Source organism: Sinohyriopsis cumingii, chromosome 1 (genome assembly GCF_028554795.1).
Source record: "Sinohyriopsis cumingii isolate HCF-2022 chromosome 1, ASM2855479v2, whole genome shotgun sequence".
Lineage (NCBI taxonomy): Eukaryota > Metazoa > Mollusca > Bivalvia > Unionida > Unionidae > Sinohyriopsis > Sinohyriopsis cumingii.
Window position 1 is genome coordinate 134,922,623 of NC_142961.1, and position 15,722 is coordinate 134,938,344.

General features: G+C 34.8%; 1 pseudogene across 1 annotated transcript in view; it reads right to left on the reverse strand.

The window, feature by feature from the left end:
* The window catches only part of LOC149807901 (tyrosine-protein kinase STK-like), a 32,298-nt pseudogene extending 18,270 nt beyond the window's left edge, over positions 1–14,028 (reverse strand). The window contains exons 1-4 of the transcript XR_016421884.1: positions 13,975–14,028; positions 9,198–9,255; positions 3,242–3,412; positions 105–361 (exon numbers count right to left, since the gene is read on the reverse strand). The product of XR_016421884.1 is annotated as a tyrosine-protein kinase STK-like (transcript). The remainder of the gene's footprint in view (positions 1–104; positions 362–3,241; positions 3,413–9,197; positions 9,256–13,974) is intronic.
* Between the last annotated feature and the right edge of the window lie 1,694 nt (positions 14,029–15,722).

The following is a 15,722-nucleotide window of genomic DNA, read 5'->3' on the forward strand; positions in this document are numbered from 1 at the left end:
TCTATTCTGAGTATGATGTCGTGTCAGAGTAACAGCCGCTACTCCATACAAATTTGATGACTGAAGAACCTACTCTAAGGTTAGGTGAAACTTCCACAATTTACCTGCGTAGACATGTCTAACATAACAAACATATTAATGTTTCTTCCCTCGCCCTCTCTCAGGTAGTAAATGAGTGTTCCTTCAGACATGAGTTCTGTGATGATGTAATTTGGCTCTTCCTGGGTGCAGACGCCATATAGCTGGACCAGTTTATCATGCCTACATTGTTTCATTATCATGGCCTCATTGAGAAAGACATTTGGGGACATCTCTGGTTTAAGTTCTTTGATAGCGACATCTCTTGTATTGTTCCACTTGCCTGAATAATATATTTCATACACAATTTAAATCCAGGAAGCCTAAATCAATATATGGATATAAAATACTAAGCTAAATGATTTGCTTTAATTCTTAGCTTAAAAGTAAATATAACATTGTCTTCCGACTTCTTCTTAGTTGAATCATGCAAATAGATATTGTAGATATCCTAATTTGCCTTATTAATGAACTTCTTGAGGTTCAAAATATTTTTAATGTTTCAGTGCTATTCTGATAGAGAGCTAGAGTTGTATGATTTATAATTCATTTCGCAGTTTTATATTGCAAAGTTATACATATGAAAAATGTTTTGCTTCATTGTGTAAATAAGTCGTTGTACACAATAATTCACACACATAGACATATTCTCACCCTCTTTCTTTATATAATAGCCCAACATTAATTTATTTTCAGTAGATGTGCATTTTCTATTAGCTTGAATTTAATAGCAGTGGAATTTGATAATGTCTACCAATTGTTTGATGCAATTTTGTCGGAACTGGACCTCACAAATAAGGATGTTTACTGTTATAAAGCATGAAAAATATGTGTTCTCAACAAGTGAAAACAACATTTTGATGATATGATCGCTTATAATTAATCGACTTGTTGATAAATGCCTTGCTAGATTTGTTATTCTCCTTAATTTGAAAGGCTACAGTGTGATAAGTGAATATAGTATTGATTTTAGACAAACTGAACTCATTTTTATGAATAACTGATTTTACGAGCATATTTAAAATCATCTTGAGCAACACTTATTTTATCCTGTAAATGATTGAATGATTAATTTCTTTCATCCTGCCATAAAATGAGGTTTAAGTGTTCTATTTTAAATTCTTTTAAATTCTAAATTGTAAATGTTTGAAGGCATTATTATTATTATGTGGGATTATTTTTAAACGTCTGCTTCGCCCCATCTACCACACATTACCCATAGAGAGTTAGCTGCAGAGCTTTAAAGAAGTCTTTTAACACATGATCATAATAGTAACATTTGTACTGATACTGATTAAAATTCACTGATCCGTTCACTTTCTAAGTTCTCCAAATATTCCATGCAAAACGTACAAAACTGTAAATCTTTGTTTTATATCGACCATTTGTATTTTAACTTTTCAAGGATGTCTTGTATTTCTCAGTTTTGTCTCTGGATAAGATTTAAGATCTTGGTCTTTCTTGTCATCATCTCATATATGAAGTTTCAGCTACTGATTACAGAACCGCGGATTATTAAGCCAGCCTGTGTCAAGGACTATTATTTACGCGCAATAATTTAAAGGTACAACGTCAGTGATAGTATTTACGAAATTATTTTGTCTTCTTTCTCTCTAAACTGTTTGCATTAATATAAAAACTGTGATAAACAGAAGGACAAGTGAGCAAATTAAAGTTAAGAAAAAATTATACTGGTTTCATACATTCAAATTTTAATCATTATTCATTTGAGATTCTCTTATCATGATGAACAAATATATTCATTTATTATTAATAATTCATTTGCAAACTTAAAAAACATATTGAATACGAATGCACTTAACTAATGACTATATATGATGCAATGTTATATGCATCTTCGTTTAACGTTTCAAAATATGTCTTTAAAAATGACAAAATTGCGAAATTAAGTATCCGTGTACATGCATGTTTTCAATTCAAAATATGAACTTCCATGTCTATTAATTGAATAGTATAGAAAGCATTTATTTAAATATATTCACTCCAGTGTAAGTTTCCATTTCATGAATGAAATAAACTAAGGTTCATGTATTCTCAGTCTGATTAAAATGAGATCTATGCTATTCTACGTGAAGATCCCACAGTCTGACACCATGTTAGCTGGTCAAGGTTCCCATGTGTTAGCTCTGTCTAGACCTTGTCGGATCGAGCAGATATTTTAGTGATTGTCTTAGTAACATCTATTTGGTTTGATGACTTGCCTCCCTTGGTATGTAATGACATCTAACCAGTCGTGTGTAACAGAGGTGCATTGTATATTGGCGTGAACTCGTGGAGGTAATTGACCCCAAAATATACTTTGTTCATTTAACGTCGAAAGTATGTCTACCTTCCAGAGAGACGCCATTCCAGGTGTATTTGTATAAGCAATTTTACTGCTTGTTTCCTTTAGGGGCTGGCCGAAGGTTCCGGAAATATAAATTTGGCGACTAATCTGTAGTACAATTACGATTTGTTCATTGTTCGCTTCAGACGTGTGACATTTTCAAGATATGAAAACATTATACTTTTCATTGGACTTTATTCTGGTTTATGTATAGTCAATTTGATTAAGTTTTGCAAAGAGACAAAATAAAATTTTAAACATTCTTTCGAAAGGTAACAGGAAGTAATGTAATTGTGCCAGAGTGTAGTAACAACCCTACCAGTTATGTGTCAAAAGTGTCCCAACACATTGCTGTAAGTGTGCAAGGACTATGTGCCACAATGGTTGACAACACGTTTGCCACAAACTGTACTGTGTACTGGGAAAATGATTTCCATAAGTAAACAACATTACTAAAAGGATGCAGTAAATATCAAAAATATGCTTGCCACAGGATTGTAGTAAATACGCTACTCTTTAGCTGCAGCTGTGTACTGACGGCTCGAATTTTGATTAAACAACACCAAATATTGTAGGCTATTCTCTACTACCCACCCACGATAAAATCAAAAACAATTGGTAACGGGGTATTGGACTGATGTGAAAAAAAATAATTTAGTTAATATGATAAATTTGCTAACTTTAATAAATTACAGATGTACACAAAGTATATAACAACATATTGTTAACAAAGACAAAATGTTTATACCTTTCATGTTTCTTGCTAAGTTAATAAATAGTTTATGTTCAGCAAAATGTGGGTATAATGGCACCTACCTCTCCAAACCTCTCCAAACTCACCACTAGTAAGTTTTTCAATGAACGTCAACGAATCTAATGTAATCTCCGGTGGGTCATCATTTTCTCGTGACAACTCTTCCTTTCCAGGCTTTGGTTTAGGACATGGGATGGTCACGTCCTTACAAGGTCCATGCTCCTGAACTGTAACTAAAGAAGCAGATGACATTGGCTGAAATAATCATACTTTTTCTGGTCTAATGCAAAGCTGTAAAGATAGAACGTTTGTTACGATCTAGCACCTTAACTACGCAACAAAAAAGACCAAAACAGAAAAGGTTGTAACATTTAAAATGTTAATTTATTTCCCTAATATACAATGGGAAAGAATGAAATAATAAACTACAGTGGTTGATGAATTCCTAAACATCCTATAAATTATATCAATCGTTCCGACTAATTCGAATACGTTTTAATTGTATTCTAAATGATAGGTTTCATGATCTATTGTACCATGATTACAGAATAAATAATTATGCTATGAATTCAAATGTCTTCTAAATGAATTCACGGTTGATCAAGTAGAGCTATAAATTTAAAATTTCTTTAAAAGATTTAAAGTTAGAACAATGTAATTCGAACCAATGTTTATATTTATTATATGAAACAAACCACAAGACCATTCATACTTTTAAGAGTGCCTAATTCGTACAATAATACACTGATAGAGAAAGTTAACGATCAATGGCGGGAATGGAATACGAGACGTTGCATGAGTCGTTGAATATTTCGAAATAACTCAAATTAGAAAACAAGAGTTACGCGATTTATTCTTGCTAACCATTAAATATGCTAGTAACTCTTTTAGAAAACCCTACAACCCACATTCACAAGAAATAATGCCCTTATTGGATCACGTGATGTTTACTTCGCCTATTATAGTTGTTATGTGTATTTGATATGCTTTGTTCGTTAGTTTTATTTTATGTTTTCGTTTTAAAATTTCATTGCATTAAGTAATGTAACATTGCATTTTAAGACTTGACCCGGTCCAAAATTTAGTTCATTTTTGCTTGACATGCATTGACTTAATTCTGTAAATAACTAATAAATATCTAAATTATTGCTCTATATGTAAGGGTTTACAATCAGTATTTTTATTATTTGAAGTAAGTATGTTTATCTGGGTCTAGGTCTAGGTTTTGGAATTTCCTTAGTGTATTTAGCATATTCCAAATTCTGGATTTTTTTAAGGATACATCAGGATCATTCTAGAAGGTTATTTTCTATCAGGTAATGTATTCTTTGTTTAGAAAATGGTTATTCTGGCTTCTGGTCAAGTAGAGAGCTATATAATCTTGAAACTGAGAGTATTTTTCAGCCGTGCTTTAAGATCTAGAACTTTGAGATTGTATTATATGTTGTGCCCAGTATTTCAGTTTTGGGATGTAATCTTATTTCTTCAACCTATTAAATTCAAGTGATTATTTTTCTCTGTAAATACAAACGTGCTCTGATATAATTCTTGGATAGAGATATTCATTGGAATGTATAGTGAGTTTAAACCTAGAATCGGATTAATGTGATTCAACAAAAGACTGTTAACACATCAACGCCTTCAGTTTGTGGATGTATTCCGGACTTCTACTAAATTTAATTCAGGACTTGAAATTACTAGGACTGTGTCTGTAATTCTTGGATTATTTTGGAATTTCTTTCGCAATAATTTAAGTTCTTTCTTCTCGTTTGCACTTTGTATGCTAGGAAAATAAATAATGTGTTGAATTTTACAATGCAAGTTCCTTTTCAATCTTTTCTGTTAATTATTGTAAGAACATAGACCCATAACACATTTCATCTATCATGCGACTTTATTAATCAACATACAAACAATATATAACTCATACTTACAGTATTCTATTCATAGGATATCAGCCTTAAAAATCTCATCAATTGAATGACCCTCACTATAATTATGGTTATGAAATTAATACATATAGATATATTAAACGTTGTGTTATTATTTCATTATTAGTTTACCTGTTTTCGTGGAAGGCTAAAAACATCAGTCTTATTTATTATTGATCTTTTATGGTGGTGTAAAAGTGATTTTAATTATGTAATTCTTTTTTTGTCATAAGCTACACAATATTCGTCTTCTAGAAATTCTTATCTAGCAAGCATTAATTACTTCCCACTTAATTGACCAATTTACAAAAGTACATCGTCACCCTTTTCTAGGACTTTGACTAATGAAAGAAATCAGAGCAGGGCCGGAGGAGGGCACCCAGTTTAGAGATGTCAGTATCACATAAATGTAATTAGTTTTACCCCACAAATATGTACATTTTGATATAATTTTTATTACCTGTAATATGTTACCTGTCACTATTGCTAAGCTGAATTTGTCAGTAAGAAGGTAGCTGTTATACTGTAAGGGAGTAAAAATGCGAAACATTAATGAATTTCTATACCAAGCAACTACTGTTATAAGAAGCAATCTGGATAACTGTCTGTGTTGCAACAATTAGACCCAGGGGGAAAAAGTTGCCTCTTGCTTGATGAGAACCAAAGGTGAAAATGGTAGGTTGTCGCAGTTTTCATAAAATCTTCTAAAGATGAATGATTGATATAGGTTTCAGAAGTGGCAATAACATTAATTTCGAGGTCGTTATCCTCCTGAATGCGAGGTGTCTCACTGAGAGAGAAAAACAAAGAGAAAGAGAGAGAGAGAGAGAGATGTATAAGCTATCTTCACAGTTTGAGCGAATTACATGTAGAGATAGAAGATGCTGAAGTAACATCTCAACTAAGCCTATTAAGGGGAGAATGATCCATTTTCCAACCTTCCTTTTAAATGCAACTGCTAAATACCATTTGAGTGCTATAGACAGGCAAATGAATATATCTCTATTATCCCAGCACATATACGACTGAGACTGTAGACCGCTTTGAGGGATGAACGAACTGATAGAAGCTGATGTTTTCTAAATAAAACTCTCCGAGATATACAGGGAAACCGTCTCATAATAAATAAAAAAGACAACTTCATTTATGTTTGAACATTTTTATGTTTAAACATCATAATTTTTACTAATATAATATGCTTCTCTAAATCAAACATGAATACAAAGTAGCAAATCAAGCATGAAGATATTAACAAGTTTGACAAAGTTGTAGAGTCAGATTAGACTTTAATAATACAATAAAATGTCATTTTTTCATCGATGCATACTACGTTTCTGGGCTAAAGAAAATGTAGAGATGTAATATTCACAGAACCAACTTTCTTTCTTTTCATCGTTTCTAGAGCACTAACAATCAAAGCAAGTATCTAAATGATTTTAATCTAAATCCAAGTCTCTGTTGATGAAGCAAATACACATATCATGGTCTACACATCATGAAATCAAATCCTTATAGTCTCACATTATTTAATTTTTGCATTAGTTAGTGATGGTGTTTTCTTTACGATTTATTTTGATGATGAGCACGTTTGGAAAAATTCTTTACCTTGCATCACATCTGTGTACTTTTGGAAAGCTAGCAATTCTCGAGCCACCATCTGTTTCAAGATGGATGCCTTTTTATGAAAAGATGATTTTAGCATCTCTACTGGACCATGTCTTCACTGTCGAGCGACTCTTTGTATATAGGATAAATGTTTGCACAATTCATTGGAACATCTATGTCGAAAATGTAGTTTCACTGAAACGTTGTCTTTCGAGAATAAAATATGTTATTCAAGATGTCCATGCATAATAATATTAACCGTGTCTATAGATCGGTAGAATCGACCGTTGTTGTAAATGAGGGTGTGCAGGGTATCTATCAACAGCAAAAACAGCTGGACTAAATGTAATGACGATAGGTTAGCCTCCAGATAAACCTATCTCAAGCAGATAAGCAATATTATGGCGCTTGATTATGAAACTGATCATTGAAAGTTTCTGAAATAATTTCGATCAGGGTTAAAATAATATGTAAGAATTCTGATGTATAGGTGTTCAGTTTAGGATTTGTTGGTGATGCCTTATTGGATGCATCTTGGATCATTTCTTCCAAGTGTTATTAATCTTACTAGTTGAGGATATCAGCGATGAAAGTAGTTTGATATTGAAAGCTTAAGTAGGAGCAAATATTTTTAATAGAACTATTTTGCAATGAGCTTTCTGATCCACGGACTATGGTAATTCGACTGTGAAACAATATAAGGTGCTAATGGAAACAAAGCCATAGACGTGTTAATGGGAAACGTCTAATAAAATCAGTTGTAGAACTGACCAAGGGAAATGTTAAGTAAAATCAGTTATACTTAGTTCTATAGTTTCAAAGGAGAATAATTTTCCAAATGTTACATAAGAAGACTGCTACTGTGAAGAAGTGTGATGACTGGTTTTGGTAGATATGTAACCTTGTTGCAATCAGTTTATTTCAAACACCGATTGGAAAACGGATAACCAATAGAACTAATGAGTAAACTACACTACAATTGGTTCTCTCATTGTGGGAAAATCTGATTTGTAATAGCTGCTCCGATCACACAATAAACCAACAGATTTGGCAGAAACGGACAATATCAATTTTCAGGACACTTTCTGCACACCAACTCCAAATAGATGATGTGTTTAGTTCTTGAAGAGAAGAAATCTCATAAGTAAGGCATTCGGGAAATAAACATCTGATATTCAAAGACCATCTGCACATTTCGATTTACCATCATGTTTATTCCATTTTTCTATCCAGCTGGAGCCAAAAGTGTGTAAAATAGCCTTGTTGATGTTTCTGTCATTCAAAACATGCTAGTTTATCTCCTCAGAAGCATAGCTAAATACGTCATATAATCTTTAAATTGTACATTTGCCCACTATCATGTAAATGAGTTTGGCACAATTCATGATCAGCGTTGGAAATTATGTGCCTTATTCTGAATAATGTTTAAAAAGAAAATTTTCGTCGTATCTTGAGAAACTGCTAGCGATAACTGTATCACATGGTTGATGGTTCTCGATGTCCTATGTCCTCTCTTCAAATCCAATAATCGTCGCTAAACATTGCTTATATCTCGTTTCGTCACTGCTTTGTTATGATACTTTTTCTGATTTTAATGACATTTGTCCGCGTTACCTGGATTTATTTGTAGATCTTTTGCCACCATGATCTCTTATTCAAACAGTTGAATATGTAACTCTAACTTTTCTGGACTTATCTCAAGTCAACGGTTGAAAAAATCACAAGTTTGGAAACATTCAGCTTTCGTTGCCATTTTTATTTCGACGTATTATTTCTTTATTGGCCGATTTGTCTGCTGCCTTACCAGCATAGACAGTGATAGATAAGGTTGTTTGATGCTACAGCGGGATTCGGAAGATTTAATATTAAATATTATGTTTTTAGACCTATATTAATAGGTTTTATGGAACATGAAGAAAGAAATACAAACAAACAAAGCGTTAACCAGATTACAGTATTTGCATTCCATCTTACAAATAAATGTACCTTACAGGTGTTGGCTTGTTAGTGTCACTGGTATATAACTTCTTTATATCATAACTTTGAAAGACATGTTAATTTAATTTATATTTGTTTGTAAGTATAAACATTTATATATATATATATATATATATATATATATATATATATATATATATATATATATATATATATATATATATATATGCAGCTATAAATCTGCGACACTAATGAGATTACATTTTCATCACACGAGATCTTATCAAAGAAATCGGACATTGCCTAAAGTATTTGGTTGAGTAGTTTACAATCATTATGATAGTTTTCAAGCAATACTAGAAATGTTACGTATGTCATTCTTTTAATATCTGCCAAACATTTATTATTTAGAGATGACACATAAAATGGGCAGTAATTTAATGGCATATACTTATTATAAAAGATAATTCAGAAAGATTAGTGATGATGCAAACAGTCTTCAGTGTTTTTTTATACTTCACTCATCAGAGCCTTATGACACTACCTGCTTCTGTATCTTCACCTCTAGACATGGGATCCTCCAGTGCGTGTCCTGTGTTCTCCTGAAACAGGGTAAAGATGCAAAATCAGTATATGTTATATACAGATTACATTGTTTTCTTTAAGAAGATGAAATTATGTTCAAGTTTTGTGTATGTCTTAATTTTAATAACGAACTTGAAAGGTCAATTGACATTAAACAAAATGTACAGGAGCTTAAATCTGTATCAATTATAGTTTGGGTTGAAGCTTTATTTACCATGGAGTATAAGTATTGCTGTAATGACTTACTTCAGATTCCAATTATTATAAGAAAACGAATGGATTATTATCTCATGCTGCTCTCATGTAACTTCCATTGTTATTCTAATATCATGATCCTCTATATATACACATAATATTGGCCAATACGTCAGTACTTAAGAAAACATAATAACTCAAAATAACCTAACAAAATCGTTGACTAATGAGCAACAAGTTATAAACACTACATGCAAATTCTAGAAACAACTAAAAAAAACTATACTACTATAATGTGCCGATCCTAAGACCGTTTTAAAGAGGACACATATGCTCTAAGTAACTGTTGACCTCCTTTTATGAATAATTTACATTGAGGTACAAGGTAGGAAAAAACATTGTCTTTCAGTCCTAAATCGAAGTACTAAAATCAAACTTAAAAGGGACAAAACATTATGCAAAATGAATGGTTTTCCTTTGAAATGAGAGATGCTATGATACCGTGTGATTTCACTCAAATAGTGAGAATGAAGTTACAAAAACACAGAAATTTAGCATAAAATGACAATGGCAAAAGATAAAATGGATCATTATTCAAGGTTAACTGAGAATAAATGTAACTACAGACAAATCTGAAAACCTTTCCATAACATTAATTCATGTTCAAGAGTTCATGATTTCCGTTCAGAATCAAAAACCGGTAGCAATACGACAAACAGTTCCCATAATTATTACAAACGACTCATATACTTTTATCACATCATTAACTTTTATACCTGGAAAACAATTTTCCATACGGCAAGATATTTCACTCCTTTGTAGAGTTGAAAGCCCCATCTAATATATCATTCCAAATCTCTTACATGTCTATGAATGATTAAAACCGAATCAGAGATATTATGGGTTTGGAGATCAATTCTGGATTAGTTTTGTTCATAGCTTCGTGACAACTCACACAATATAAACTAAAGTACAAGTATGACACATAACAGCACATTTGAAGAAATGATATAAATGAAACAAATTTGGTAAGTACAAAAGAGTGTTCCATCCGAGTGTTAGTAATTGTGAAATGAGTATTCAGATTCCTGCTATGTATGCTAGTTGTTGAATTATTGACCCTGGATATGCACACATTAAGAGAATACAGTGTGTTCACCCCAGTTCTTACTAGTCCTGTAGTAAGTACTGCTGTGTTATCACTCCCACTAAGCAGAAATCACTAAATTTAAATTTCTATTGTTACGAATCCATACTCTTAAAACAAATAACAGAAAAGAGCGCAAAGTAGCAAGTTTTGTAAGTTTCGTGTGCTAAAATATAGTTGGCGACCAAACACAGAAGTTAACACTAAGAAATATGATGGCGAGAATAGTACTTTTAGAAGAAAACATGAAACAATTCGTATTTTCGTACATTCTTCAATGGAATAAGGTGACATATCTGAACTTGTAAACTACCATTCAGTCCGTCAATCGTATTAGACGTGAATTGATGGCGTTAGTGAAGCAAATGTTGACTTGTTTAATCTTACCAGAGACAGAGGATAGTTTTTTGAAATCACAGCTTACATTTAAGTCATTAAAAGTTGCTGCTACAAAAAAGAAATCATTATCAGCTGAAAGTTTGTACGTAATGTTCATTTGTATGTACGTTGAGATGAAAGGTGTGCTTGAAATAATCTCCCATGTTGAAGAGCTATTTTATATATTCTCCACCGCCCAGAGGGTGTGAGTGCATGAGTCCTACCCACAACCACGAACTGATCCGAAACATCACAACTTTAAGGTGTTGTGCAGCAGGAGATAGCCCCAGCCGCATTACCTTCGTTCATAAGCATTAGTAAATGGGGATCTGCGGACTATTTTAGGTCAGTTTCCAGGCAGGTGATCTTTTGATTAAATTGCTTAGCCTGTCCATTCTTGACGCTGCCTCTGATCACGGTCACGTGTTAGAATTCCACCACATTTGAATTCCCATGGGACACTTGACACATTTAGGAATTTTGAGGTAGTTCAAACAATACTTGGCGGTATGCTCCATCGATACGTGCATGGTAACTGATCGTGTATAAGTGATACGTTTTGACAACGACTCATCACAACCAACATTCATTAACAGCAGGATATTACAATAGAAGCACTGATTATTAAAAACTGAGATAAGTAAAATGAATCTTATAATCACTTCAGTTTCGACAGGACCGTGAAAGGCAGATATGTCTGCATATCACAAAGATCCTCCAAGCGCCGGAGTTGACCAGAGGTATAATCCGATATATCACGATTAAAGCAGTCATGCGGCAAAAGGAAAATTCCGTAAACGGGAAAACCTTTGAAAATCTGCGTTCCACATGGGGTCTGAGGGCGCAAAAGACAAGCATCTCAGCCTCATTGTACAGATCTGAAATATTTTTAGCGAAAACCATGGAAATCAGCAATAAGAAGATGTAGTCAGAGTCAGTAAAAGCGAGATCGTTGACAATTGCAATTGTTTACATCACTGTATAAGAAAAAGACCAAACCGAATTGTAAGACGAAATAGCAGACCAGGCAATCCTAGATCTCAGACATCATCTAAAGGAAGAAAGAGAACCAAATTAGACCATGCCAATGCTAAACTAAAAGACATTCGCCGAAACATTTTCGTGATCAGAGAGATGTGAAGACCAATTCTACACGAGGCCATGATCATTGTTGATAGCCTGTTAACAGCCTGCTGACATTCTTTCGTGAACAGGGTATCACAACGGTCACCAACCTAACGCTGCTGCAGCTCATTATAACAACACAGTTGTGTTGTCAATCACCTCGGGTTGCCATGGCACATCAGCCAGTTTCAAACGCAGGAGAAACAAGAGAGTGGTTAATTTAAAAAACTTGAGAGCTGAAGACAAGCTACAAGGGATTGCAGTCAAGACGGTGACGAGGCTTCCTGACATCATTAGTAGTACTCCCTTGCTTTTTCTTTTAATCGCCGGTGAAGCCATCACTAACGTAATCATACTGGATGCTAGGACGGGCTGTCACGCGCAAAATAGATGATTAAAGACCCAAAGATATACAAAAGTAGACTGGTGTCGTTGTATCGTCTTCGTGGACTATGGCTACATTGGATGACTATAACTATGAATGGTTTGAGCAATTATTGATCTAGTCATTGATGGGCTAAAAGCGGAATTACTTTGTGCTTTATAGGCTGTAGTCATCGTGCTGGTTCCGAGGGCACTTGTTTAAACACTTGTTTCAGCATCCTTAACGTCTCGGACATACGTGTCGGGGTTTATTATCAGATCGCAAATTTTCTCTCTCTACTAATCGCTGTGCTAAATGCACGCCCGGTTGTATTTTTTTTCCTGCTACTGTTAAAGCTTAGCGTTTGTGGCAATATTATCTCTGTCATTACGACAGTAAGGCCAATAAATTTGATTTTAACCAATCCTGTGGGGCCAGTCGACTTGGATTATGTGATTTCAAACGGATCTTCTCTCCCATGGCACTTTTTTATAATACTTAGTCTGGTGTTTTGGAGCACCTCGACAGAGCATAGCAACTGGGTCAAGCCTTTTCCTCTCAGTAAGGCTGCAAACGTTCCTGATAGCATTATAATTTGCACTTGCTTATGATAATGATGCGTGTGTTTGCGTCAGGGCTGACTATAAGACTACAATATGGAAACCGGATTCTTCAACCTCGCCCTCACCTCCGCTCTGACATTTGCTATCCCTTCTATTTTACCAGGCTAGCCCACTCCTTACAGATTGCCCCAAACATTATATCCACCTACACCAAATGAGCTCCACGTGGGTCATGCTTCATTGTCGTATAAATGGAGATGCCACTTGCCTATAGTAACACGAAAATCGTCTTTGCCTCAATACTCACTTTGAAATACACCATTAAGTGTGTGGATCTAAACCTTAGCTATCAACTTTCAGAGCTTTTGCCCAATGGGACCAGCCACACTTTCGCAATTAAATCCACAAGGAAGCTGCCAGCCGGCTGATCCAGAGGTCGATAAGGGAGTATTGGCTCGGCTCGCAAAACAAGTTGACATCGACAATGAGCAAAAACCATGTGTGGAAGAGTACCTGCAAAAGTTCAGGTTTGACACATACTGGTTCAGATTTTGGGCTGAACGAGGATGCAAAATAGACAGACACTGAGCAATTGAATTATTAGAAATAGCATAAACAAGCCAGATTTCAGCTGTGGGTAATTGTGCTTTCGCTGCATGAGAGAAGACTGTAGAGTTCAGTAACTCCCAGAATCTCTCTGGAACAATTTAACTTTCATACAGTGCTCCTTATATAGTACGTATGGTGTTGCTATACCCTAAACCACAAGATCCACAAGAGACATTGAATTAGCATTGCTACGGTTAGCATTGTCGTTTCGACTGGCCGGTATTGATAAAATAGTTCCACGCGCAATTTTTCGTGCAACAAAATCAATGAGGCCAACTAGTCTTAGCGTTATTGGTGGATCAAATTTGTCGAATCAGATTATATCTATTCATGCGCCACAAAATGCCCAACCAACCCTGAGAAATAATCCAGACCAAAGTCTTTCCGATTTGGCTTTTTCAGCTTCCATTCTCGTCTTTACAATCACGGAGGTAAACACTAAGGGACATAAATTTTCAAATGCCCGACCACAATTTAGATCAGAATTTATTGGCCCGGATAATTTGAAAGTAGTCCATGGGTGTGTACTACTAATCCAAGTCAGCCCTTAGGAGGGTATTCTTTCAAATAGCCCTTTTTCATACTCGGATCATTTCAACTATCTCTTTTGCATCTACTTATAATGCGTGTGTGTTTGTGTGTGTGTGTGTGGTGTCAGAATGAGAAGCCGAACGACCGATATACGGATATGTGATATGGAGCGATGTGAGTCACTGATGTATCCGTAATAACACATCAGTTTTGCTTACTTATACATGATGAGTTTGATAACAGCTAGAAAATATTGACTTCCATTACTGCATATCTGGTGTTCTCGACATTGATTCTGATGTTATGTGCAAATTCAAGCCATTTTGGAGATGATGAAACCATCCATATTATTTACAATTGACTAAAGCCACACGCCCTTGTTAACTATGAATATGAGTAGCATGAAAGTGTTGCTTTTGCTATATTTGTAGCCTTTGGGCCCCTAGCATCCGTCCTAGCCATACCAATATGATCTTTCATATGCGATCGATACGTGTGGGTTACTTTTAATTTGGTCCACTGGGATGTAAACGCGCAGATCACGTGAATGAGTCAGTCATGGCGTTTGAGACTTGTACGGAATTCATTGACCCGTAAGGTTTCCAAAACAGGGGCAAAACTGTATCTTTTCATATTACTTGAGAAATAACTATGCTGTGATTGTAGAAACAGCACCAAGTAGAGTGTACTCTCTCCTTTGGCTTTATTTCGTCTTTGAACTACTTCTTCCATTCAATTGTTTTCTCGTAGCAAAAGATGTTCTGCGTCCGGCTTTCGTTAGCGATACATGGAAAACCGTTTGTGTGGTTGCTGTTTCTTCAATTTGGTTTGGCAACAGACTTCGATAGGCATGGTACCTTTGCTGATTCCGGCGTCATCGAACAAAGTTTGTGTTAATTAGATATTTTGAAGCCGATGCGTCGGTTGGCTTCCAATCGGTTTCTGGATGTCTAGTGCGTGTTGCTTTGCTTTGGGACAAATACGCGTGTACAAAGTCGTGACTTTTGATCCCTCGTTGTTGTATTTACGGGTTGAGAAATGTTGTTCCCAATGTTTAGTCTTGACGTTTTTAGAAATTTGCATCATTGTTTCCAAGTATTCGTTGTACACCGGTGCATTCCATCTGACACACACATTTGTTGTAGAATGTTCCAACACCATATTATTCAATTCAAGCATCCAACAGGAATGTCTACTAGGAGAATGGATAGACAATTGTTTCTCACTGCTTTGGCTGCAATAAAAACTGTTGGGTGGTCGCATATGAGGTTATCTTGTCATTGAAGCACTGCGTACATTGGAATCTTCACCAACGGCGCAAACACTTTCTTTACTTCGCTTTAAAGTACATTTATTATTATAATACAACAGCATTTAAGAACGTTACTCAACTCGAACACAATGTGCTTTATGTGGATCTGAGCCTATTTGTCGATAAAAAGCTAATTTGTCTCAGTTTACGATTCGTGTTGTTAGTAGTGTCAATCCAGGTGACGTTGCGATTTGTAAAGATCAAAATGGGAAACTTAATAGTCAAAAGTAGACATAGAATATATTCGTCAAGTTGAAGAG